The sequence below is a fragment of the Macadamia integrifolia genome, chromosome 11 (genome assembly GCF_013358625.1).
Source record: "Macadamia integrifolia cultivar HAES 741 chromosome 11, SCU_Mint_v3, whole genome shotgun sequence".
In the NCBI taxonomy this organism is placed as follows: Eukaryota; Viridiplantae; Streptophyta; class Magnoliopsida; order Proteales; family Proteaceae; genus Macadamia; species Macadamia integrifolia.
In genome coordinates this window covers 17,320,926-17,346,264 of record NC_056567.1, presented here as the reverse complement: position 1 = coordinate 17,346,264, position 25,339 = coordinate 17,320,926, and the positions used below count along the sequence as shown (strand labels likewise).

The following is a 25,339-nucleotide window of genomic DNA, read 5'->3' as shown; positions in this document are numbered from 1 at the left end:
TGGATTATGGAAGAGTAATACCCTCCCAATTGGATCCAACTATAACAGTTTTCAAATACTCATCAATTGGCAATTGCAGTTAATGTTGAAGCTATACACTTCACATTAAAACGTTTGGTTCCAACTATACAATGCTCAGATGTATGGGATAGAAAGCTTTGATGAATTCTGAGCCGATTTGATTCAAATTCTTGAATCCCTGATTTAGACTGGATTATGGAAGAGTAATACCCTCCCAATTGGATCCAGCTATAATAGTCTTCAAATACTCATCAATTGGAAATTGCAGATGTAGATTCGTAAGATACCAACCTGATTAATAAAGGTGTCGAGCCTAAGCCCGACCCATTTATAAATAGATAGTACACAGTGCAAGAGGTAAGCCCAATGAGCCTCCCGATTGGCTCGGCCCATTTACAAGTCCAACTCGGACCAACACGTTTAGTTTGACCATTTATATATGTATTTTGATTTTTTTTTGGGATAGATTAGGGTATATATTGATATCTTTATCAATTATTGATTGTAATTAAGTGTAATATCTTTTCAGTTTTTTTGATAATTTAATATATATATATATATATATATTTTGCTAACAACAGGTATCCAAGCCTTTAGCTTGACTAGTCCCACGGGCCCATACTGACCCCACAACCACATATATCGGGTCATACCGGGGTTGAATGAGAACCATTCAGCTTTCGCTGAAAGCAGTGAACAGCACTAGACACCCCTGTGTGAGTGGCCCAAGGTGTGCCTAGTGGGAGTAGAACTTAGGATGTTCGAGTTTACTGCTCGTACCAAGTTCATTGCTCACCAATTGTGCTAATAAATTAAAGTATCTTAAATATAAGAAAAGTAAAGATACATTAGGGTATATATTGATATTTTTATCAATTATTGATTGTAATTAAGTGTAATATCTTTTCAAATTTTTTGATAATTTAACAAAGGAGAAAGGACAGGCATGCTAGCAGGATACTCAAGTATCAGGTATGCTCGCAAGCCTTGACCCTTGGATTAGAAGGGTCAAATCTACACCGTTGCGTACTTGTTGTCTTACCTAACCTACCTAGCCCGAAACCGCATCCCTCTACGTCTCTAGTTCCCACTCCCTCCCTTCTTCGTCTTCTTTGCAGGAACTGAAATCATCCCCAGAGCATCAGCAACGGTGACGATCGCCAATGGAAAATGATTACGGTTAGGGTCGAGGATAAAGAGGAGAAGGGAAGAGGTGAAAACCAAAGAAAAAGAGATTTGGCTTTGGAAGTACCGAAGTAGATTAGATTAACCTTTAAAAAAAAAAAAATTAGATTAACACAGTTTAGGGTAAAGAATAGAGTAGCTTTTGCTTGACGGAGGAAATGCACGCCTGATATCTGTGTTCACCTATGGGCTTTACTTGGGGCTTCTTTCATCAATGGGTAGTGTTTCGTCTTTGAAAGTCTCTGTGGTTGCTTTCTTCCTTTTTGTTCGGATTCCTTTTATGGGGATGCAAGAGAATAAAAACCATATTGAATGTAACCTGGAATTGATTTTATGAAATTTGTGTTTAGTGGTCGTGAATGATTTTTTTTTTATTTTCTGTGTTTTATCTCCTATGGTTTTGAGGATGGTTTCGATGAGTAGAGAGAATGGTTTGAGAGCTATTGTTTGAGTGCCGACGTCACTAATCAGAGAGTTTGAGTAATTTTTCTTGTCGACACCATGATGGTGAGGGAGCTTCAAGTTCTCTCGCATCTTCTCCCCTTGCCGAACTTCCACCAACTGGTAATTTAGGTTTTCCGATGCCACCGCCGCCTTTGATGTTTCCTGTCATCAGTGGTGGTTTGGGATGAGAAGTTGGAAAAACTAGAACAAAATTTTCTGGTTAGTTTTTCTTTCTATTTTATATTTCCCTTTCATCTTAAACTACTGCTTCCTCTAGTGCATTTGATATTTATCAGTTTGTTTTTGCAAAAATAGAGATGATGGAGTGGTTCTCTAAACCTAAAACGCTCTCTGTTCTTAGATTTTTGTCATCGCTTCCTCCGGCTGGATCTGGTAGAAAAGCCCACCACAGTTCGCTCTCTGTTCTTAGATTTTTATCATTGAAAGGTGTAGCAATAGTGTATTGAAAATTTGTATATCTTTTTTCCATCCAATGGTTTAATTTAAGTTGAACAAATCCAATGGTTAAAATCCTGCTAGCATTCCTAATTCCTAAGTACTATGCTAGCATATCTCTCCCTCTCCTTTTAATAAAATAAATTAAAATATCTTAAATCTAAGAAAAGTAAAGACCATTTAAGGCTTTATTGGTACATTATCCTATTTAAGGTCTGATTATAGCCCAATTAACCCGATTAGGAGAAGCCCGATTAAAGCCCAAAACCTAATCAAGCTTGATATGACATCGATCGAGACTGACTCATTCCTTAAATAATTAAGTCATGGTCCGAGGACATAGGCCTGCCAGACTTGGCTAGGCCCGACCGATTGACACCCCTATCCCTATATATAGGTATATACATGGTAAATTGAAACCGAACTAGACTTGCTACAATATCAAACCGACAAAAAGCCAATAAGAGAGCCAAATAAACCGGGCGAACCAAAAACAAAGCCTTTCTTTATCGGGCCAGCTTCGGTTTGACCCATTATCAACCCGACTGAACCACCGGCACCGGCACCGGCACCCCAACCTCGAGTCTTCGCTGTTTCGAGAGGGTAGATTTGATATTTCAAATGTAGTATATGATATGCGCACGTTAGCGACTCTGAGCCCGGGCTTGATCGAGTTCGAGCTTCGAGCTACGAATCCCTCCGAACCTAACTCCGAGTCAGACTTTGAGATCCCTCGGAAAAAAATCGTCTGCAATTCTCATCTCGTACAATTCCGTGCAATACCACCTTCAGGGGGTGACACGTGTATTGATACCAATGTAATGGTCCAGATCTGATTTAAATGCTTCTTCACTGATTTAATGTTTTATTAGTTGTACCAGATCTGGACCATTGTATTGGTATCAATACATGTGTCATCGCCTGAAGATGGTATTGCATGGAATTGTACGAGATCGGAATTGCAGACGATTTCAACCCGAGATCCCTCCTTCGCCTTAGTTGTCAATCACTCCTCCCAGCTCCATTTGCTATGGGCCTCCATTTGATCTTACCCTCTGGATAACTCTCCGAGACACACTTCCCACCCAAGCACTTAGACTGCTCATCATTCCAACATCTAGGGTATCTTCTGATATTTGATCATGGCTGAGGAACCAGTTTCTGCTTCGCAAAGTTCGTCGTCGTCTGGTGCTGCTCCTCTAGGTCATTCTGTAATTCCAATCGTCAATAAACTCCAAGACATATTTGCACAACTCGGTAGCAAGTCTATGATCGAGTTGCCTCAGGTCGCCGTTGTCGGAAGTCAAAGCAGCGGTAAATCCAGTGTCCTGGAATCTCTGGTCGGAAGGGATTTTCTTCCCAGAGGTTCAGATATTTGTACACGAATGCCTTTGGTATTGCAGTTAGTGCAGACGAAGCGAAAGCCTGATGGACTGAAGAGGATTACGGCGAGTTCTTGCATTTGCCGAAGAAAAGGATTTATGACTTCTCTGAGATTCGTAGGGAAATTCAGGTTATCATTACTGTTTTATGGTAGTTTCACTGTGTTACTCTACTTAATGGGACATAGGCTGTAGCCTCTCTTCTCTATTGTTTTTCCTGTTCATAGTTGGAGGCACGGAGCTCCCAGAAGTGAAGCCTTTGCAGGAATTTGATCCCTGAGTAAAGCAGTCAAAGTATTTATTCTGAAAGCTTAATTTATGATCGGTTGGATTTTATTTCCTTGGTAAAGAAGTTTTCTTATAAGAAAAACGAACTGCAGATGATAACATAAAATAACAACAGAAAGGATTGGCCCAAGACACGAACATAAGTATAGCAACAGCTCTTTACATTACAGGATAGATGAGGTCTGTTCACACTAGACTCAGCAAACTCATCAGCCAAGCAACTAGCCGGTCACATTCTTCACTGAAAAGTTTTATATCTGTAAGGAGTAAGAGATATGGCCTTTACTGTAGAAAAGGAGAAAATGCCAGCACCCGCATCTCTCAAATCCATCATTGGATGACCTGGTGGCATTCTCACCTTCAATGATAAAGCTATCCCATCTTCTGGAGCTAGAGAACTCCAAACTCGTAATAATGGCCTTGGTTTGGACTCCACATAAATATTCAGGAAATGCCTATTAGGCATGCAGGCATTCTCCAAATGAATACTAGATTTTGGCAAATTGGTTAGAGTATTTTTAAAGCGTATGAGCTTCATATATGGGACTGGCTCTTGTACCATCATTTCTGGAAAGGGAACCAAGACATTCTTCTCTTGTTGTTCATTCCAAAACCTCTCATAGTTGAGCTAGTAGTCACACAGCAAAAGTGAAAAACCAAACTCCTTTGTGGATATATGTGAATTCCTATACCATAGAATTTGGGACCCAGTTTTCCTTCACCCACTGAATCTCTTCACCTATCACTCGTCGTTGCTCCCCACCCCCTTGATGAAGGTCCAAATTGCCCTTTCCACGATTCCAGGAATCCCATCCAAGCTCCAGAATCCATGAGTGAAGAGATCACCGTGGGTGAAAGAAAACTTTTCCCTAGAATTTTTGGGTTCATAGTGGTTGAATGGTGACAATATGGAAGCTTGGCCAAGTTTCTAGCATTTTTCTCATGTTGTTATGGATTATTACTCGGTCGATAACAGGGTATTTCTGCAATTGTTGGTGTTCAAGACAAATATGCATGTCTCACCAAAAGGTTGTGGCTTACAAAATTATCTAGCAGTTTTACAAATGCAACTATTATTTTTTTCAGAACTTATCACATTTTGCATTCACAGATTTGTACTGGAGTAACATAAATCTGATGCTACTTGAACGTTTATACGCATTGGGGTAGTCTAAGTAAGTTATTTCAGCTAGTATATTATTATCGAGAAGTCTCTACTTAAAGGTAGATCTATGGCACTAAACCGTTACTGTAAGATTCATATTATATATCTCTCATCATTGTTCATTTTTTCCCTTTTTAAGTATTTCTCTGTGTTAATAGTCATATGAAACAAAAGAAACAAGGGCACCCCATTAAAAATATACTATTCTACTACTTAATATGCAAAAAGAAATATCTTGCCAATTGCTCTTTTCCACAAGCAAAAAACTTATTGTTTGCAATATGGTATAAGCCATCCATGAAGCTACAAGCATTAAGCCCCTGTCACTCTTCAAGGATTCAATACTCAAGGAAATTTCCTGTTTGATTTGCTCCACCATCTTTTTGGTGGATGCGAACTCTTTGTGTTAAATGCCAAGTCATTCTTCTCCTTCTAGGGGTGCTAGTATCTAGCAGAATGATCCACGCAACAAATAATTTTCCCCCTTTAAAATTAAGAAATGCACATTGATATGGCATTCTTGGAAAAGATCCTGTAAACTATTAAAACAAACATTAGGCATGTGTTTTGCTACTAAAGATCTGAATATTCCTCCCATTTTATAGTTTATGGTGTATGACTGAAGTAACCACCGATTAATGATCCTTCCCTTTAGAAATACATGCCACAGTAGAATGACCCCCCTTCCCAAAAGAAAAAAATCCTAACCTGTCCATGCTTGATAAGTGGGATTTTATTGAAAAGGAAGATCTTGGTAGTGAACATACTTACAGAAGTGCTGTATGGTCCTTGGAGATATAAAATGTGGCAAAGATGCTGGGCACTTCCATCCTTGTGTGGTGCGTGGAATGGGATAGAATCGGGTGTGCACATAACTTCATAGATACACTTTAGTTGTTTTTGAGGTGTCGCATGCAAACTTTTGTTGTTGCCTATCTTTAGCTGAATACAGGTCTGCAGAACAAACATTGTTTCCATCATCTGGTTCCTTCTACACGAGATCAGAATTTGGGTGAGCTTATACATTGTTAGGCAAGTCTATAGTATATCTGTGCATTGGAAGAAATGCACCTTAGATGGGATTGAATTACCCCCAAAAAGAGGCCTCCGAAAATTCTTCCTACTTGAGGCTACTTCCTTTTACTTTTCTTTTGCACTTCAAGAGAAAAATATAGTAGGACTCTGTGTCAACTATCTATCTTCATCTTGACTCGGGCAATTACTAATTGAAAATGTATGGCAATCATATAAATACATACATATATGCATATATAAATTCTTCCTACTTGAGGCTACTTCCTTTTACTTTTCCTTTCTTTTGCACTTCAAGAGAAAATATAGTGGGGCTCTGTGTCAACTATCTATCTTCATCTTGACTCAGGGACAATTACTAATTGAAAATGTATGGCAATCATATAAATACATATATGTATGGCAAATAGCAAGGAAACCTCAGCCAGGAAAAGACGAAAGAGCTAAGTAAAGCAACTTGTTATATGCTCAAGCTCTTGTCATTTCAATTTACCCTTAAATTATAGCAGTCCAGTGATGTTTTCCCTCAATTTCTGAAAGAGGCATACCATTTTCCTCTGTGTTACCTCTTCATCCAACCCTCAGAGTTTTTCACCTCCTTAGGAGTGACTTATGCACGCCAGGGGATCCTGCTAAATTCTTATTTTAATATTACATCCAAATATCCCACTTTGCAGGGAGTCCTTTGATCCCAATTCACTTCTTCGTTATGCCACATGATTTAGCAAAATTTTCTCAATTTTACCTTGGTTTTAAGAAATGTGTGATTTTTCAAACAGAGTTGTATTCAGAAGATGGTCATTTTGACCATTACTTCCCCACTTTATGGAGACTGTACTTAGTGTGCCAGAAGGAGCAATAAAGAAAATAACTTGAACTTCAATTGATTGGGGAACTTGTCTGTGCTACAATGTGTCATGGGGTGCTCTTATGGTGATTTTTAGGCTGATTCTTACTTGGGATGGTGGGAACACCACTTTGGAATGTCAATTACATTTGCATCATCTGTTAAGGGCGTACTTGGTGCCGAGAATGGCGAGAGGCTGTTTTTGACAGCTTGACCACCAAGTTGCAGCATTTGTACCTTACCGTTGGACCAAGCGCGCCCTTTAATGGCGACCTTTGACTGTTTAACATGGAGAACACCCTTTTTGTTACTTTCTCAGTATGCTGGAGCTGGTTCTTTCTCGTTGCACTAAATTTTTCTGTTTTATAATGTTGACTCCTTTTGAGTCATGGGATTCTCCATTCTTTGGCTTATGATGATGGCCTTGTGCCACCGACACCACTGTACCGTTTTGACCCATCATGTAGTTATCTATTTGCCATAGAGGGGCACAGATGATCTAGATGAGAGTGCCATGCTGAGTCCATTGTAAATAAAATATCAGATGAGAATAGAAAAGGAAGCTTTCATTTCATTGTTGTTCACTCGTAATGAGTTTTGATTAGTTCTTGATCTCTGAATATCCCCACCCCCTGGCCCCCAACAGCTAAAACTCTGGTATCTTTCTGGTCATCTTTATCAGAAAATTTTTAATCAATTGCAGGCAGAAACTGAACAGGAAGCAGGAGGAAACAAGGGTCTTTCAGACAAACAGATTCATCTAAAGATATACTCTCCAAATGTTCTTGATATCACATTGGTGGATTTGCCTGGAATAATAAAAGTTCCGGTTGGTGACCAACCATCTGATATTGGGGCACGGATTAGAATGATGATATTGTCTTACATCAAACATCCAAGTTATTTAATTTTGGCAGTTACACCAGCAAATTCAGATTTGGCGAACTCAGATGCACTTCAGATTGCAGGCACTGCTGATCCTGATGGTAAGTCTGCTTCAATGCTTTAGTGAGTTTGAATTTCATACACACCCAGTTGAAAAAGGACATTGCAGTAGCAACAGGAAGGTTTTTCATTCAAGTCTATAGCTTTTAAAGGGTGTTTCCTTATGCAGGTTATCGGACTATTGGTGTAATTACAAAGGTGGCTGTATCTCCTCCTCTTCCCCCCACCCCCCAACACCACCCCTCCCCACGAAAAAAAAAAAAAATCACAGTACCTTGGAAACTTTTGCAACTTTATTGTTATTCTCTAATGAGGCATTGCAATAATATTGTCTTCTTTGTGGCCTCAGCTGGATGTTATGGACAGAGGCACTAATGCCCGTAATTTTTTGCTTGGAAAAGTGATCCCACTTCGACTTGGTTATGTGGGAGTTGTGAACCACAGTCAAGAGGTAAGCCTGCTCCTTTAACATTAGAGGCTAGCTAAATTTCTCAATGTCCTTTAATAAGTTGTTGCAGGCACACTAAAACTGATGCTTTGGGTCGAATTTTTAAATAATCTCCTCTGCACATGGAGTTAGATTTTTTCCTAATATATTCTCTCTCTCTCTCTCTGAGGGTAATTCTTATAGCTTTGGTCTCATTTATTGATGTTTCTGGTGTATTCTTTTGACTGGCCTTTGTTAAAGAAAATGTTTCTTCCCCCGCCCCCCTCTACTTTGTTTAGGGGACCAAGGCATGGGTTCTAGTCAACGCAGGAACAAGTAATGCGAGGCACTTTACCAAACCTTTTAACCCTGAAAGTATTTTTTTAGGGTGAATAAAAATTATATTACGAAGAAAAGGAGAAGAATATACAAGCCCAGGGCCAAAGAGAGAACAAAACAGATAGAAAAACAAGTAGTAAGTCTACTCAAGGGGGGGGGGGCGACTATAGGATGGAGAGGGGAAGACCCCATGACACGACAATGAACATGTTTCTTGGGGAATCCCTTCCAGTTGAATGAGGGAGCGTGGCAAGTTTGGAGTTAATGTCAAAATATATGGCATCCCATATCAAATCAAATGAACTAGATTTGGAAGTCCATCTACGAAAGTTGCATTCCATCCAATTGTGGTTGATGGAGCCACAAAAAACTAACTTCCCAACAGTGTCATATATGGGTTCCCACCAATCCTCATATCGATTCAGATCTACTCTCTTTGGAGGGGAAGAGATCTTCTCTTGGCCGGCTAGCAACTACTTAGGACTTTCTTCCAAATGGAGTTAGCAAAGGGGCAAGAAAAGAATATGTGATTTGTATCTTCAAGACCATTCCAATAGAGATAGCTTGAAAGGGGAGATGTTGATGGCTAGCAGCTACTTAGGACTTTCTTCCAAATGGAGTTAGCAAAGGGGCAAGAGAATATGTGATTTGTATCTTCAAGACCATTCCAATAGAGACAGCTTGAAAGGGGAGATCTTGATGCAATAATGGATGAGGAAAGATTGCGTGGGGAGGCAGTTGGAGAGGGCGTGCCAAGTGATGAAACTTTGGGCTGGGTATATGACCTTTGAACCTGACAATCTTGTGCCAAGGGGAGGGGGACCTTGGAATCTTGCCAAAATCCTAAGTAGAAAGGGATATGACCTTTGAACCATACAATCTTGTGCCAAGGGGAGGGGGACTTTGGAATCTCACCAAATTCTAAGCAGAAAGGGCACTGAAGATACTTGAAGTTGAAGGAAGCCAAATCACATCACCCCTACCGCGGTGCCCGGGGGGATGGGGGGACCACACACCATGGGAGATAATGGAGGATACCATGCAACTTTTTTCAAGGCCAAAGGAGTAAATAGATCTAGAGCTCACCACAATGGAGAGGATACCTAAAGGATGCCACTTGTCAAGCCAAAGGGAGGTAGATAGACTATTATCAATCTTGGAGGATATGGCCTCTGTTAGAAGTCCATTGTGAGAAGGGAGGAGGAGTCTTGCGCAAGCCGTAGGCTCCTCCCTTGGTGTTTTCCTAACTAGGACTGTCTTAGTTCAACTAGGACTGATATATAATTAGAAGTTAGTAAGCTTATGTTATTTTCATATTATGTTTTGGAATTACGGGTCGTAGTAGGACTTATATCTTACTTATAATAAGGCTTGTAATAGCTGATTGGAGTTCTATACAATGAATAGAGGTTGGAGCTCCAATCCATCGATTGGGACTCCCTTGCACAAATTCATGACTCTCTCTCTCTCTCTCTCTCTCTCATTTAATTGACAGCCTCAATAGCAATGTGCCTAACTTGCAAGCTCCTAGGCTAGACCCACGAGGCATCAGAGGAGGGGGAAACTGACCATGTCGAGTCTCTACGAAGGGGGCTAGCATAAATCCACGAGGTCTAGATGCTCTCTTTCTTGGATGCCAATTTCCAAATCAACTTAAGGGAACCCGAAAGATTTACATCTTTAATTATTCTCAAACCAAGACCTCCTTTAGATTTGGGGAGGCAGAATGGGGCCCACTTGATGGGATGAAGAAACCTAGCAAACTCAACCCTTTCCATAGAAAAGAGCATATAAGGGATTCAACCTTCTAAATGATGGACTTGGGCTAACCGAGCACACCACACCAGTAAATGTAGAAAGATTGGTACACTGATCTGATGAGGTCCAGGCGACCTACATAGGAGAGAAGTTTAGCTTTCCAAAGCTGAAGCCGTTTGCGTATAAGGTCCAACACGGGGGTCCAATGATGGGCATTCAAGCGGGGCAATGATGAGGGGGATGCCAAGGTACTTAGCAGGGAGGGAGCCAAGAGAGAACATGGTGAGGTGGAGAAGGTGGGTTTTGGAAGACCCGGAAACCCCAGAAAGAAAGATAAGGGACTTGAGGAGGTTAATGTGGAGATTTGACAAACTTTGGAAATGAAGCAGGGAGGATATAATAGACTCAAAGGGAAAAAGAGTCGGCCTTGGAGAATATCATAAGATCGTTAAAGATTGGTGTTGCTATGCCCTTTATGGGAAATGAATTTAATTCGATAAGCGATGATGTTGAGATGAACAATATAAGAGGGGAAAAGAAGTCTTAGAGTAGAGAAGGAAGAATGCAATGAAATGTGAAACTCGTGCATATAAGGAAATTCACGCCATGTTGTTAGTAAATATGAGAATTTTCTCACTCTGTATTGTCAGCTGTCGTGGATTGGTTTCCAATAGGTGAAAATTGGTTTGGCCTCTCTCTCTTGGGTAGAAGTCTAAGGATCTTTTATCTTCCCATAGCCTTGGCTGCCGGACTTCCACCTTGAAAAAAAGTAATGATTCAGCTCTACTTTCACTGCTGACCAAAATAGAAGCCTTAATCTCATCGATGGCTTTACATTAGTGTGTGTCTGTAATGTTTCGTCTTTTCTTCCTTGGATTTTCTCTTTACCCTTCCCTTTTTTCATAAAATCATACAGTTTATAAGCTTCTCTCAAACATAGGGCAATGTGTCAAAAGGAGAAGTTTTTTATTGTCATCTCATTTTCAGCAAGCTCTGGCTTGTGTGTTTGTGTTTTTTTTTTCTTTTGGGGGGGGGGGGGTGGGGGACAAGCTAGAAGAGTTGTTAGTACAGAAAAGAAGGTTTGCTATAAGCAAAAAATTTGCTGCAATTGCTTCTAATCCCTGATGATATGTATTGCCTGAATTCTCGACACACATATGTCCAAAACGACTTTATCCTTGCCCCTTCTAGTTACTACAGATATGAAGTGCCTTCATTATTTATGGCGTCATTTCTTATGTTAGAACTTCCAGCGTTTGCTTTAGCATTAATTCACTTGTAACAGGTAGTGTTTTTCCGTATCTAGTGGATATAGAAACTGTTCTTCAGCTGCAAAAGTTGTCTATTCTGGTTTATATTTAAATCTGCTTCTTCTGCCACACGAAACTAAGTCTGCTGTCTGCAAATTCTATGGTTGAATTTATATCTCACAAGCTCGTTGTTGTTGTTGTTGTTGTTGATTAGTACCATTATGGTATGATAAGACGAAACTGTTTTACCATTATAGTATGTTAAAATGAAAATGTTTTACATATGTTTGTGAAGCTTCTGATATCCTTGTTTCATGATATTAAACCAGGATATCAATCGGAACCGGAGTATTAAGGATGCACTTGTTTATGAGGATAACTTCTTCCGCAGTCGTCCTGTATGAGTATTATGTTTATGAGGGCTTTGTTTCCATATCTGGTCTAGAGTATGTTGACGATTTCTGATATTGTTTTGATTTGTTTGCAGGTATACAATGGTCTTGCTGACCATTGCGGCATTCCTCAGTTAGCGAAGAAATTGAACCAGGTAGGGATGTTCACCATCTATTCCTTTATTGATATCAGTTTTCAAGCTTTGTACACCTAATGGTTTTTTTTTTTATGTGCAGATTTTATTACAACATATTAAGACTGTACTTCCGGGGTTAAAATCACGCATAAGTTCTGCATTGGTTGCTGTGGCAAAGGAGCACGCCAGCTATGGAGAAATCACTGAATCAAAAGTATGGATTGTTGTCTTTCATTCTTCCCATTTTACCCACTCAGAGAAGTTGGAAAGAAGACGATGCCAGCCTATTTTGCTCTGCTAAAACATTGATAGACAAACAAAATTGGTAGTTCTTTTCTGTTCAGATGAAGTCTATGATAAGATGGTTGATAAACTGGACCTAGATGTAAGATAGAGTCCATAATGTAAACTACTATTCATTACATTATGCATCATTCCTCTCTATCTTTCATATTTGATATTCATTACATTTGGCGTATATCTTTGTTTTGACAAAATTGGGTAGTTTCCTGTTCTGTGTTTCTGTTGTATGACCATTCTTTGCATGTTTCTCATTTGTTGACTTTTGAAGATCCTTATATTTTCACTTTTAATTACTGGGTTGGTACTTTTACATTTTTCTTGTACTTATTCCTCCTCCATCTGCCTTACAGGCTGGACAAGGAGCTCTTCTTTTGAACATTCTTACAAAATATTCTGAAGGTAAATATTGGCTTGGCCAACTGGGGGTTGGGGGGAAAGGGGAGGAATTAAGGCTTGGCTTCTAGTAGTTTTGTTATTCGTTTGAGCCATGAGGAGCTGCCAACTAGTTCCCTTATTCAATTAGCTCTGAATCATATTTTTTATATCACAGTACTTGTTAGCTTTTTAGCTACGAATTTCACAACATCTTAGGTCACATTATCCAAAATTTGGCTTCAGCCCACAAACCATCAATTTATTTTGTATCTGAAATGTTTCACATTAGATATCCTACTTTTTCAGAGTTTACTTATTTACAGGTTTTTTATTTGTTAATTTTGCCAAAATTTCAATTTCCAGCTGAAACTGAGTTGAGGCTTAGTTTTTGGGAACTGGGCTAAAGATTATGTGCTTGGGTTATAAACCCAAACCAGTTTGTCTATTATGTCACAAGCACAATACATGTTGCAACTTGGTCCATATTAAAAAATAATAATATAAAAAAAGAAGAAAAAAAAGGGGAGCTTTGTGACATGATGGTATTTGGATCATCCAGAGAGCTCGATCACTCCGGAATTATCCAATTGGGATGGGAGTGGATAACCAATCTACATTATTTTATTGAATTTTCTGTCTGGATGTCAGATCCAGACTAACCTTAATCTCAGTCATTAACCCTCAGGCTGGCTGCCAACAGCCGTTGTTGTTCCACTTACATTGAAGTGCATTTCTACAATAAATTTTAATTCATGATTCCTACATAATACGTAACATATATGCATACATTTATCTGTAATATGTGTCGAAGTATGTGACTAAAAAGTTACCAAAATAACCAAATAAAATGACCAAAGTATCCAAACAATTCATTTTACTCACCGATCCGAAAATGTCCACCAATATGAAATTTACTACAAAGGTCTATGTCATGCTTGAGCTACCTGCTGCAACTTACAGATGACTTCTTTTGACAGCCTTTGCTTCAATGGTGGAGGGGAAAAATGAACGGATGTCGACATCAGAGTTGTCGGGAGGGGCACGAAATCATTACATCTTCCAATCAATCTTTGTGAAGAGCTTGGAGGTGTGAACTCTTGCTTACATTCTTGTGTTTATTGCGTTCTTGTTTAAATTGAGACTGGATTTGCAGGTATTTTTGCTTGATCCTTTTCCAATTGCGACCCATAGGTAGATAGATTTTTCTTCCTTCCATGTATTCTTGATGACATCCATATTTTACAAACCATAAAACCTGTTTTTCCAGTTTAGTCAAAATTGAATTCAGGAAAAATTTTAAAACTTCGAGCTGCTAGGTTTTCTGTTTAGGCTCAGTTTGATCAGGAGTCTAAACATCCGGGAATTGGTCAGTTTTGCATTATATTTGTTTATCATTAGTTAACTCTGCCAGTGTTTGCTGCTGGTCCCAAGCCTGGCTGGATAAAGGAGGAGGATTGGTGCTGTGGTGGATGTTAACAGGGCACATCACTGAGCAAGAAATGTTCTCTGACCAATGCCTCGGGAAGTAGTCAATGGAGATGCCTCTGAAAGCTTCCCATGTCACAAGCCATCCAGTGGTCTTTAAGATGATGACGTCACACACCTTTGGAGTCGATCTCACCGACTCTCTAAACATTAGGTTGTGCTCCTACCAACTGGTACACTAATGCAAACAAGAAAAACAAAATTCCATATCAGTTTGCCCCTTGGAGAACCTTGAGGTGTACAAGAAATCCATCAGATCTTGGATTTTTTAAAATAAAAGTGTGAATCTGATCAAAATTTTCACAAGCATTTCAATCTTCACTTACATAAACACATAGGGATCTTCCACCACCAAGTAGACGTATGAAAAAGCATGTGCCTTCTTCTTTTAACACTGAAAAGTGAAAACTGGAAGTTCTCAACTATATGCAATTTGTCTCATTGGCCAGTTTTTATGCCATTTTCCTTTAGGCGTTCCTTAAACACAATTTAAAGAAGTCTTAATGCCTCCACTCTCACTTACTATTAGTTTATTTTATATATATAGGCTACTAACTTAAATCTTTCTATCATCCTATGCATTCAATCTGTGACCTAGTGCAGGAAGTGGATCCATGTAATGATTTAACGGATGATGACATTCGTACTGCTATTCAGAATGCAACTGGTCCAAAATCTGCTTTGTTTGTACCTGAGGTTCGTGTTGTAGTGCTTTGTTACTTTCCTGGTATGGAACTGCTTGTGGCTGAGATTCCTGTTGGCAGTAACCTCTACAGATACTTAATTCATGTTAATAGCAGAAAACACTTCCATTGGCTGCCTTTGAATGTTTATTTAGTTAAAAGGAAGACCACCTGTGTTAAACCCGCCCAATGCGAGTGTCTTCCAGATGTCTCAGTGAGTTTTGTAGTGATCCATTGAGTATCTGTTTATCACTTTTATGTAGGTGGTGAACTGATGATCTTTCTTTTCATACTTCCATTGATTTAACTTCTATATTTCGATGATGTTGATCAATCAATTTGACCTGCAATAGGTGCCATTTGAGGTTCTTGTTCGAAGGCAGATAGCCCGTTTATTGGATCCAAGCCTTCAGTGTGCAAGGTTTATCTATGATGAGTTAATAAAGGTGTGATCCTCTGTTAATGGTAGCTTTTGGCTGGTTTGATGAATTCATTATCCCATTTTTGGGACATTAAATTAAAGTGATTTCAATTGCACTTAAGATGAGCCATCGCTGTCTGTCCAGTGAACTCCAGCGGTTTCCCATTCTCAGAAAGCGCATGGACAAGGTTATTGGAAATTTTTTGCGAGAAGGCCTTGAACCTTCAGATACAATGATTGGACACATTATTGAGATGGAGGTATGCATCAAACATGTGTAATTGTGTATCTTCTATAAACTTATGTATTATGTAAGCATTAATACATTGGCAAGTATCAAATTGATATTATTATGTGAGAGAGGGAGGGAGGGGGAGGAAAATCCAAATTTAACCAGTTTTGTCAACTTGTTGCCTAGGGCAGGCCTAGAACCTTGAAGAAGTGACCAACAGAGCTATGTTGACCTCAATTTTGTTTTTAGGTTGGATCAGTATCTTCATTGTAGTGCTTCCTGCACAGGAATATAACTGTTGATTGAGTTTCTATTTCTTTGATTCCACTTAATGCGTTGTAACTGTCTTCAAAAATTAGCTTGGAGGAGTTTTTTCAGGTTGTCTCGCTTGTAAATTGTTTCCCAAAGGATTTAGTGGGGACTGCGTAAGTGCACATTGTAGTCAATTGTTGTCTCATTGCAACAGGAGAGGTCCCCACCATGCCTTTGTGTTCAACTAAGTTTTTTTCCTTCTTTCTTCTCTTTAGCCTTCATCACAATTTAACTGAACTTACTGAGCTTTCACTGCACTTGGTATTGTGCCCAATTTTATCCCTGAAACTAACTATGCTTCTTTCCAATTTTTAGATTGCAATATAAGTTTATTATGTTTTTGTAGATGGACTATATTAACACTTCACACCCAAATTTTATTGGTGGGAGTAAAGCTATAGAGATTGCACTCCAGCAAATCAAGTTGTCTAGAGTTTCTGCAACTTTACTGAGAGCAAAGGTAGATTTACCATGCGCTTCAAAGAGTGTTAAAATAATAAAGTAATCATCTATTTTGTAACTGAATATGAAGGCCGTTCACTATTTTGCACATTTTGGATTTAGGATGGGATAGACTCTGATAAACTACCAGCCTCTGAGAAAAGTCTGAAATGTCGAGCCATTCTTGCTAGATCACCAGCGAATGGAATTGTTGCTGATCAGGTATGTAGGCCGCATTTGTGTTGTCTTGCTCATAGTTGTCAAGGCATCACCAAGGCGACGACTTGGCGTCCAGGCAATTTGCCTGGGGCCTAGGCAACAGTCGCTTTGTTGCATTGCATGTCGCCTTGTTTTTTAACACTTATTTATGCCAAATATCATTTACATTTACTCAAGATATTATTCATAAATAAGCAAGTACCCCCTATTTGAATCCAATAAAAATAGTTTAAAAATCAAATTCCAAAAGGATAAAAAGTCAACACCCCAGTCTAAGAAGAAAAATTGGATTTTGGCTATAGGGGAAATTTTCAACTTTTAAATGCTAGGGTTTTTCTCAATTATGAAAATTTTATAAATCTTATCATATTAAGACATTGCTAAAAACCAAAAGTTTAGTAAAATAATCTTTTGTTTGATATTTATAAAACTATTTTCATTCAGACGATTTTAACAACATTCACGTAGTTTAAAATAAGTTTGACCAGAGTGTAACTTTGTCATTACAACTCAGATTTAAGTAATCTTATACTTGTTGGAAAGCTGGTTTTATGTTATACCTATTACAAAAAGTCTCATCTAAAATAAAATCATTTGACCACTCAAACTTATTGTAGAATGAGAGCATTTCTCCAAATGTTGAATTTTTATAACTTAATGTGACTTAATGTTGATTTTTTATAATTTGATGTGGCTAAATGTTGATTTTTAATGACTTGATGTGGCTTAATGTTGATTTTTCATAAGGTATATAGCTTATTAAATAATGTTAGTGATGCAGTTGCACTATTGATTTAAGGAAAATTGGCTTTTGATTTGATTTTCTTTAAAGTTTAGAAACATTTTCTTTTGGTATTAGTTACTTTTTAATTTAGATTAGTTTCCATTTGAAGAACATCCAATTTTATTGCTTTGGTTTTCTTTTATAAGCTATGTAATACGTTAGTAACAGACAGATTTTTTGGAATGAATTTAAGAATTTAGGTTTTGGTTGAAACGATGGCTGCCATGGCTGCCGATACCCTCTTTCCCTTTCTGTGATTTTTTCTAACCTTATTTCTCTCCATCTCTCCCTTATGGTTTTCTCTTATCTTCTTTTCTCTCTCTGTTCTCTCACTTTATTTCTTCTTCCTCATCCTTTTTTCTTTATTTTCTGGGTTTTCTTGCTATACCTTGTTTTGGGCGAAAGTTGCAGCCCATGGAAACTGGGTTCTGCTCCTTTGTGGCTGACCTATTTGAGCCAAGGTCTTGAGCGTAGGGATCCCTCTCATAGGCGACTCCAGCCATTGAATCTTAGACTAGAAGCCCTACTCTGAGTTGAGAAAACAAGCCTGCAACTGGATTGCTAGAATTTCTTCCATCTGGCTTATTTCTGGTTCTTACCGTAGCCTCCCAGCCAGCAGATCCAAGGGGTTATCTTGTGGGATTGAAAGAGCCTCCTATTGAGAAGCTATGCTTGAAGTTTCATGGCCATCGGACAAGATTTGAAGGAGTTCTCTCATCTTTCGTTCCTTGGTTCTTCCGCCCCTGTGATGGGTGTCGTGAGGTTGGAGACAACCTCTTAAAGTGACTTTAAGTCTTTTTTTTTACTTATTTCCAATATTGCCCCTCTTCTAATATCTTCTATGGTCCCTATCTTTATCTCTAATTACAGAATACCCCTCCCCTTCAATTTTCTATTCCAGTTTGGCCCTATTATTTATCTTTTCTCTTTTAATTGCTTGAGCCAATTTCTTGAATTTACAAAAATGCCCCTACTTCTTTGAAAATTGGTTTAGTTGTTAATTATGGGCTCCGAAGCGATCTGATTTCAGTCCTTAGAATTCTGAACCGCATCAAGTGGTATCAGAGCAAAAATTTCCTGCACTTCTCTAACCATGACAGGTAACATCACCAATGTTGAGTTGAACAAATTGTATCGTGAAGTACTTGAGAACCAACAGAAAACTAATGCCAGGATTGAGAAGAATGAGGCCAAATATAACAAGTTCATGGACGACATTCAAGGTGCTCTCGCTAAGATTCTTGCCTTTATGCAAAAGTCTGAAACGCGAGTTGATGAAGGCCCATCTACACCCCCTCATTTTAATGCACTACGGATTGAAGATACACCTTAGAGGCAGCAATTTAATCTAGTTGTCCCACAGGATGTTACCCGGAAATTTTCTGGTAGAGATTATGGCATCAAAGTTGAGGTTCCAGAGTTTAGTGGTGAAAAGGGACTTGAAGAATTCCTAGACTGGCTTACTGAAGTGGAGAGGATTTTTTCATATAAGTCTCTTCCAGACGTGAAGAAGTGTGAACTCATCCTCACCAAGTTTATTGGGTATGCATGTTCATGGTGGGATGATGTGCATGCAAGGTTTGTCAGAATACTTGGACACGTTACCAATTGGGAGGTTATGAAGCAGATCCTGACTGAAAATTTTGTTCTTCTTAATTATGAAAAGCTAATGTTCCATAAATTACTTAACTTGTAAGAAGGGAACAAAGATGTAGATTCCTACACCCTTGAGTTTCACAAACTGTCTTCAAGGTGTCGACTTCAAGAAACAGACTAGCAATGGGTAATGCGATATATTAGTGGGCTGAGTACTGAGATCCGACTTGAGTTGGCTAACACTGATTTTAGGTCCATTGATGTGGCAGCAGCTCATGCCAAAACAGCTGAAGAGAAGTCCATTTATTGGAAGTGTATGCTCAAGACTTCTTTAGTTTATAGACCTCCACCACGTATGGAGGAAAAGAAACCTGAAGCTCGCAGAGTTGAAGAAAAAAGGTCAGAGTTGAACAAGGACAATGATGGCTTGAAGAACATCAGATGCCATAGTTGTTGCGAGAAAGGTCCCTACTCTAACAAGTCTCCCAACAGGACTCGTTCTGTGAATGCAACAGAGAAGCAACCAATTGAGAAAAATGAAGATGAATCTGCTTTATATCCTTATCCCCTTGAGGAAGATGATATGGTCGACTATGGTGATGAGGATGTAGAAGCTCATTCAGCTAGTCTTTCATCATTTTCAAACAAACTAGTTGACAAGGCTCCTCTCTTCAGACAGAAGGGTACTCTCTTGCACAACTCCGACCCTACTGATGTTCATGCAGTTGGTACTGGGGCAGAAGCAAATTTTATATCTGCTGAATTTGTTCGAGCACACAACCTTTCATAGAAGTAGCTTTTCAAGAAGATTCACGTGCGAGGTTTTGGACCCACAGCTCGAGAAGAGGTCACTGCAGTTGTTTGAGTACACTTAAAATTTGGGCCGTTGCACTACCATATAACTTGTCTGGTCACCTCATTGGCGCACTGCGACATTCTCCTAGGACGACCATGGCAATGACATGCAGACATTCTCTATGATGGTGCACGGAACACCATCAAGGTGAAGCAATGAGGTATGTACTTAATGAGGCCACACGCATTGTCAGACATAGCACGTCGTCGACTGACTCCTGCTCCAGTGACACATTAGCCTACTCTCCCTCCTGGTGTTATGTTCCCGTCTTCTGTTTCGAGATATGTGTCACTTCATCGGCGAGCGATTTACAAGAGAATCTTGGGAGCACGACCTAACTCGACGGAGTCGAGTTCTTTTTATACCGGGAGAGCTGATGCAGTTGCACGATTGATTTAGGGAAAATTGGCTTTTGATTTGATTTTCTTTTAAGTTTAGAAATAATTTCTTTTGGTATTAGTTAGTTTTTAATTTAGATTAGTTTCCATTTGAAAAACTTCCAATTTTATTGCTTTGGTTTTCTTTTATAAGCTATGTAATACACTAGTAACAGACAGGTGCGTTGGAATGAATTTGAGAATTTAGGTTTTGGTTGAAACGATGGCTGCCATGGCTGCCGATACCCTCTTTCCCCTCTCTGAATTTTTCTAACCTTATTTCTCTCCATCTCTCCCTTTTGGTTCTCTTATCTTCTTCTTCTCTCTTTCTAATCTCTCACTTTATTTCTTCTTCCTCATCATTTTTTCTTTATTTTCTGGGTTTTCTTGCTATACCCTGTTCTGGGCGAAAGTTGCAACCCGCGGAAACTGGGTTCTGCTCCTTTGTGGCTGACCAATGTGAGCCAAGGTCTTGAACGAAGGGATCCCTCTCATAGGCGACTCCAGCCATTGAATCTTAGACCAGAAGCCCTACTCTAAGTTGAGAAAACAAGCCTGCAACTGGACTGCTAGAAGTTCACCGCCTGGCTTATTTCTGGTTCTTACCGCAGCCTCCCAGCCAGCAGATCCAAGGGGTTATCTTGCGGGATTGAAAGAGCCTCCTATTGAGAAGCTACGCCTGAAGTTTCATGGCCATCGGACAAGATTTGAAGGAGTTCTCTCCATAGTTTTTAAGGCGCCGGTAAGGCGATGCCTTAGCAATGCCTTGCCGCTGATGCGGACTAGAGATGGTAAGGCAGTGCTCCGCCTTATGTGATGTGGCGCCTTATGGGGTTTTTTTTTTTTTTAAACACATTTTTAAATTACTTGATGACGATTCCAAATATAGATTTTTTATTGGTAGGTGTATGGTTTTGTTAACACTTGAGATGTATGGGATCAGCTTTACTCCACCAAAAATATCCAAAACAAACAAAACAAAAACACGATTCACAAACAGGGTTTGAATTTTGTCAAGGGTTTTAAGAAAGGGCTTTGAGAAGGAATCACGGAACAAGGAAGAACCACTGATCCAAGCGACCATTTTGCTCCGGTGAGCTTGTTCCGGCAATGGTGAGCTTCATTCTTCTTTGACAGGAGTAGAAATATAGTGGATGACCTTAGGGCTTAGGCATTCATTTTGGCATCATAGAGGTAAGTATAATAAATAATTGTATTTTTTGTCTTCTTTTCTTTATATTTATAATTTTGTTTCATAATTATGTATTTATATTATATGTTAATATGATTGATGATTGATGATTGATGAACTTAGTTTATTCAGTTTATTGATTTTTTTTCTTAATGAATATCTTACATTGGTATGAATATGAACCTTTAATATTTATTTAACATATGAGTAATAGGATTTTAGCCAAATAGATTGGTTTTATACAAAAAATTACACATGAATGCTTTAGTCAATAAGGCGACGCTTTATGTCCGCCTTATAGCTAAGGCGCTCCGAAAGACCCTCAAACGCCTCCGTCGCCTTACCGCCTTAAAAACTATGGTTCTCTCCTCTTTCGTTCCCTGGTTCTTCCGCCCCTATGATGGGTGTTGTGAGGTTGGAGACAACCTCTTAAAGTGAGTTTTAAGTCTTTTTTTTACTTATTTTCAATATTGCCCCTCTCTTCTAATATCTTCTATAGTCCCTATCTTTATTTCTAATTATAGAATACCCCTCCCCTTCTATTTTCTATTCCAGTTTGGCCCTATTATTTATCTTTCCTCTCTTTTAGTTGCTTGAGCCAATTTCTTGAATTTATAAAAATTCCCCTACTTTGAAAACTGGTTTAGTTGTTAATTGTGGGCCCCGAAGCAATCCGATTTCAGTCCTTGGAATCCGGAACCGCATCAGTTAGTAAATAGGAAAATAAAAAATAACACTTGTTCGCCTTAAGGTGGGCGCCTTCTCACCTGAGCGCTTAGACAACCTTCTACCGCCTTAGTTCACCTTGGTGCCATGATAACTATGGTCTTGCTACTGCAAGATTTTTCTGAGAAGCTAATTTGATTTGGTTTCAAATTAGCACAACTCACATGACTTGATTTATTATTGTTTCTAATGCTTCCATCTCAATAGGGAGTTCGGCCTGGTGCAGATAGTGAGAGACCTGGTATATCAGGTAATGTCTTCCACAATTGTAGGATCGTCTCATACTGTATTTTGTACTACAGTTAACTTTCATGTTCAATTTCTGGTTATACTTTGATTATATTGGAATTTTAATTAGACAACCATTTGCTGAAGGGTATTGAATTCTTTAGCCCCTAGTTGTTGCGGCACTGAATTCTCCTGGATTTTGAAGTATTGATTGTTGAATTCTAGTTTGTTAATTAGTTGATGATAATCAGGAAATACCACTGGCCCAAGTTGGGGAATTTCATCAATTTTTGGTGGGGGCCGAAAACTGTACATCTGCAAAAGAGAGTTCTATGGGCAAGCCATATAATGAATGTGTTCAAATGGTGGAGCATTCCCTGTCTATGATCCAGTTGAAAGAGGTGGCTATACAAGATTTCCAGTGAATAACCGAGTAAAATTGTCTGTCTATTTGTTTGTTTATCTCATTTATATCTTACTATCATTACTATTATTTATTTATGCAGCCTCCAACCATCTTGTGGCCCTCAGAAACCCATTCTGAGCAGGAGGCGGTCAAAATAACGGTCACAAAACTGCTACTGAAGTCATATTATGACATTGTCAGGAAGAACATTGAAGACTGTTCCTAAAGCAATTATGCACTTCCTGGTATGTGAGTATGTCTTCGGGTTCTGTTGAGACTGCTTATCCTTCATTAATGTAACTTTATGTGAGCACTGATGATCCATAAATAAATGGTATAGTGATTGTAGCAGATTGTCAGGATTCAAACATACTCTTGAATTCAGGTGTGGTTTTTTGGTAATTAGATGTCACGTAGATCTGAAAGTGGCATTGTAGTGATTGTAGATGACAAGCTAGACCAATGTATAGATGGTGGGTCCTATTTCCTTAGAGAAAGATGCTTCTTTATCCAAATCTATACAATACTTTTCGGTGGTGTTTTTTGACAATTGTGAAACCATTTTGTGGAACAAATTTCGTGCTTGTAGGCCTGAACTTGGATAACAGACCAATTTCTGATACTTCGCCAAATTCATGTCCTGGTCAACCATGCAAAACGAGAGCTGCACAATGTCTTTATTAAAAAACTTTATAGGTAATGTTGCACACTTTTGGAGATTGCTTCAGTTAGTCATTGCTTAATTCCAAGGACTTCCACTTGAATAAGTTGAACATTTGCCAATGTACTACTGCCTGAGCTTCTACTGGAAAAAAGAATTTTTTTTTTTTTTTCATAAGTTAATTACTCCTGGCATTGTTTTGAAGAGATGCTGCAGGAACCTGATGAGGTCACAATGAAAAGGAAGCGGACTCGAGATACTCTCAAAGTTTTGCAACAAGCTTTCCGGGTGGGTGCATTATGATTCCCTTTGACTACGAGCAGATATTTCGACTGCATGTGTCTTTTTGGAAGTATTATGATTCATTAGTACTAAGGTCATCATGCCACTGGGTAGGCCCTTATGGGAGATATTTAGGGAATAATAATGACCTCATGGACCGGTGCTTATATCCAAAAGGAGTTGGTGGTTAATAATTAGGATCATCTGATGAGTTAAGTTTTTGGCCTTGAGATCTCTCAGGATACTAACCTATTAAAGTGGGGCTTGCACACTAGTAATGGGCATTGCTATTATATTGGTTCTCCATGTTTCTTCTACTATTTTCCCCGGAAAGAGCAAATATCATATTTTTTTTCTGACATAATTAATTTATTCACCTTTTGCGTTTAATTTTATTAACAGACATTGGATGAGTTGCCCCTTGAAGCTGAAACAGTTGAGACGGGTTACAGTTTGGCTACTGATCCAACTGGATTGCCAAAGATTCACGGGCTTTCTTCGTCATTTTTCTATGCTACAAGCAGTGATTCCAGTTTCCACATGTCTTCACCGAAGAACCCAAAGTCCCGGAAGTCATCTCACTCAGGGGAACTACAATTGCCATTGCATGCAAATGCAGATTCCAGTGGTCGTGGACGCCACTCCATACTGGGGTCCTACCCAACAGTTGATCTTTAAGCAATTGAAACAGCATGTCGAGCAGGGTTTTGATGGTAACCTAGTATATTCACTTGGTTGCCTTGCTCACATTTCAAGATATGTGAGATATTTTCCTGCTCTAATTCTTTCATCAAAGAGTTTATTTCTTCTTGCAACAAGATCTATATTGTCTTTCGTACAAATCACCATGTATTTCTTTGTCAGCAAAAGTCCTCATAAAAGAATAATTCCAGCCACCCCACTGTTTTGCAAGAAAGCTCACTTTTTTTTTTTTGGTTAGTAGTCTCTTGTTGAGGAGTTGAGACCCACCAGGTGCTTAAGCCAGTTTACATCTCGGGGTAAGAGAGATCCCCGTACTCATTTTAAATTGAAAGAACCTCACAACTCTTCCCAGCTGATTTTATATGCTCGTTTTTGCAGTGACAAGGCCTTTTTGGTTGTTGCCCTGGGTGAGTGGTGGATGTGAGCAACATGGAATATATAGTTTGTATTATGCCTTCAATTCATCCTTACAATTTGAATTATTGATTCCTAGGTGGTCAGTTTGAATTTTATTGATGGGCATGGACCACTGTCTTTGGTTATTTAATCATTACTACTTATGTATGAGGTACTCTAAAAGTAGCTGCATAGTTGGGTGTGGTTATTATCATATTTCCTCAATTAGGCTGTGAAAGTCTGAATGCCCATGGTCCGCTGTATCCAGTTTGTTTTTCCAATGTTTTCGATTTTTTTTTTTTATTATTATTATTATTTTTGGAGGGGGGTGGTGTGGAGGGGATGGTGGAGTCCCAGCCTCTTTGGAAGTTTGATATCTGGATGTCTACCTTGTAATGCCATCCGAAACAGCTACAAAATTACAGTGATTGACGGCACTTTTTGCCATTTTCTGACTAGGGATTGATTGTATGCATGAGATCTCTGCAGTCTAATATTATGTTGAATGTTTTGAAACCTCAAATTCACTAGTTTGAGAATGCAAAGGTTTGTGTGGGGCACACACACACACACGTACTCCGAACAGCCTGATAT

At 39.0% G+C, this 25,339-nt stretch overlaps 1 pseudogene; it reads left to right on the top strand.

Annotated features, from left to right (window-relative positions):
• Positions 1-3,114: 3,114 nt before the first annotated feature.
• LOC122093730 lies at positions 3,115-25,268 on the top strand (annotated as a pseudogene).
• Positions 25,269-25,339: the final 71 nt, after the last annotated feature.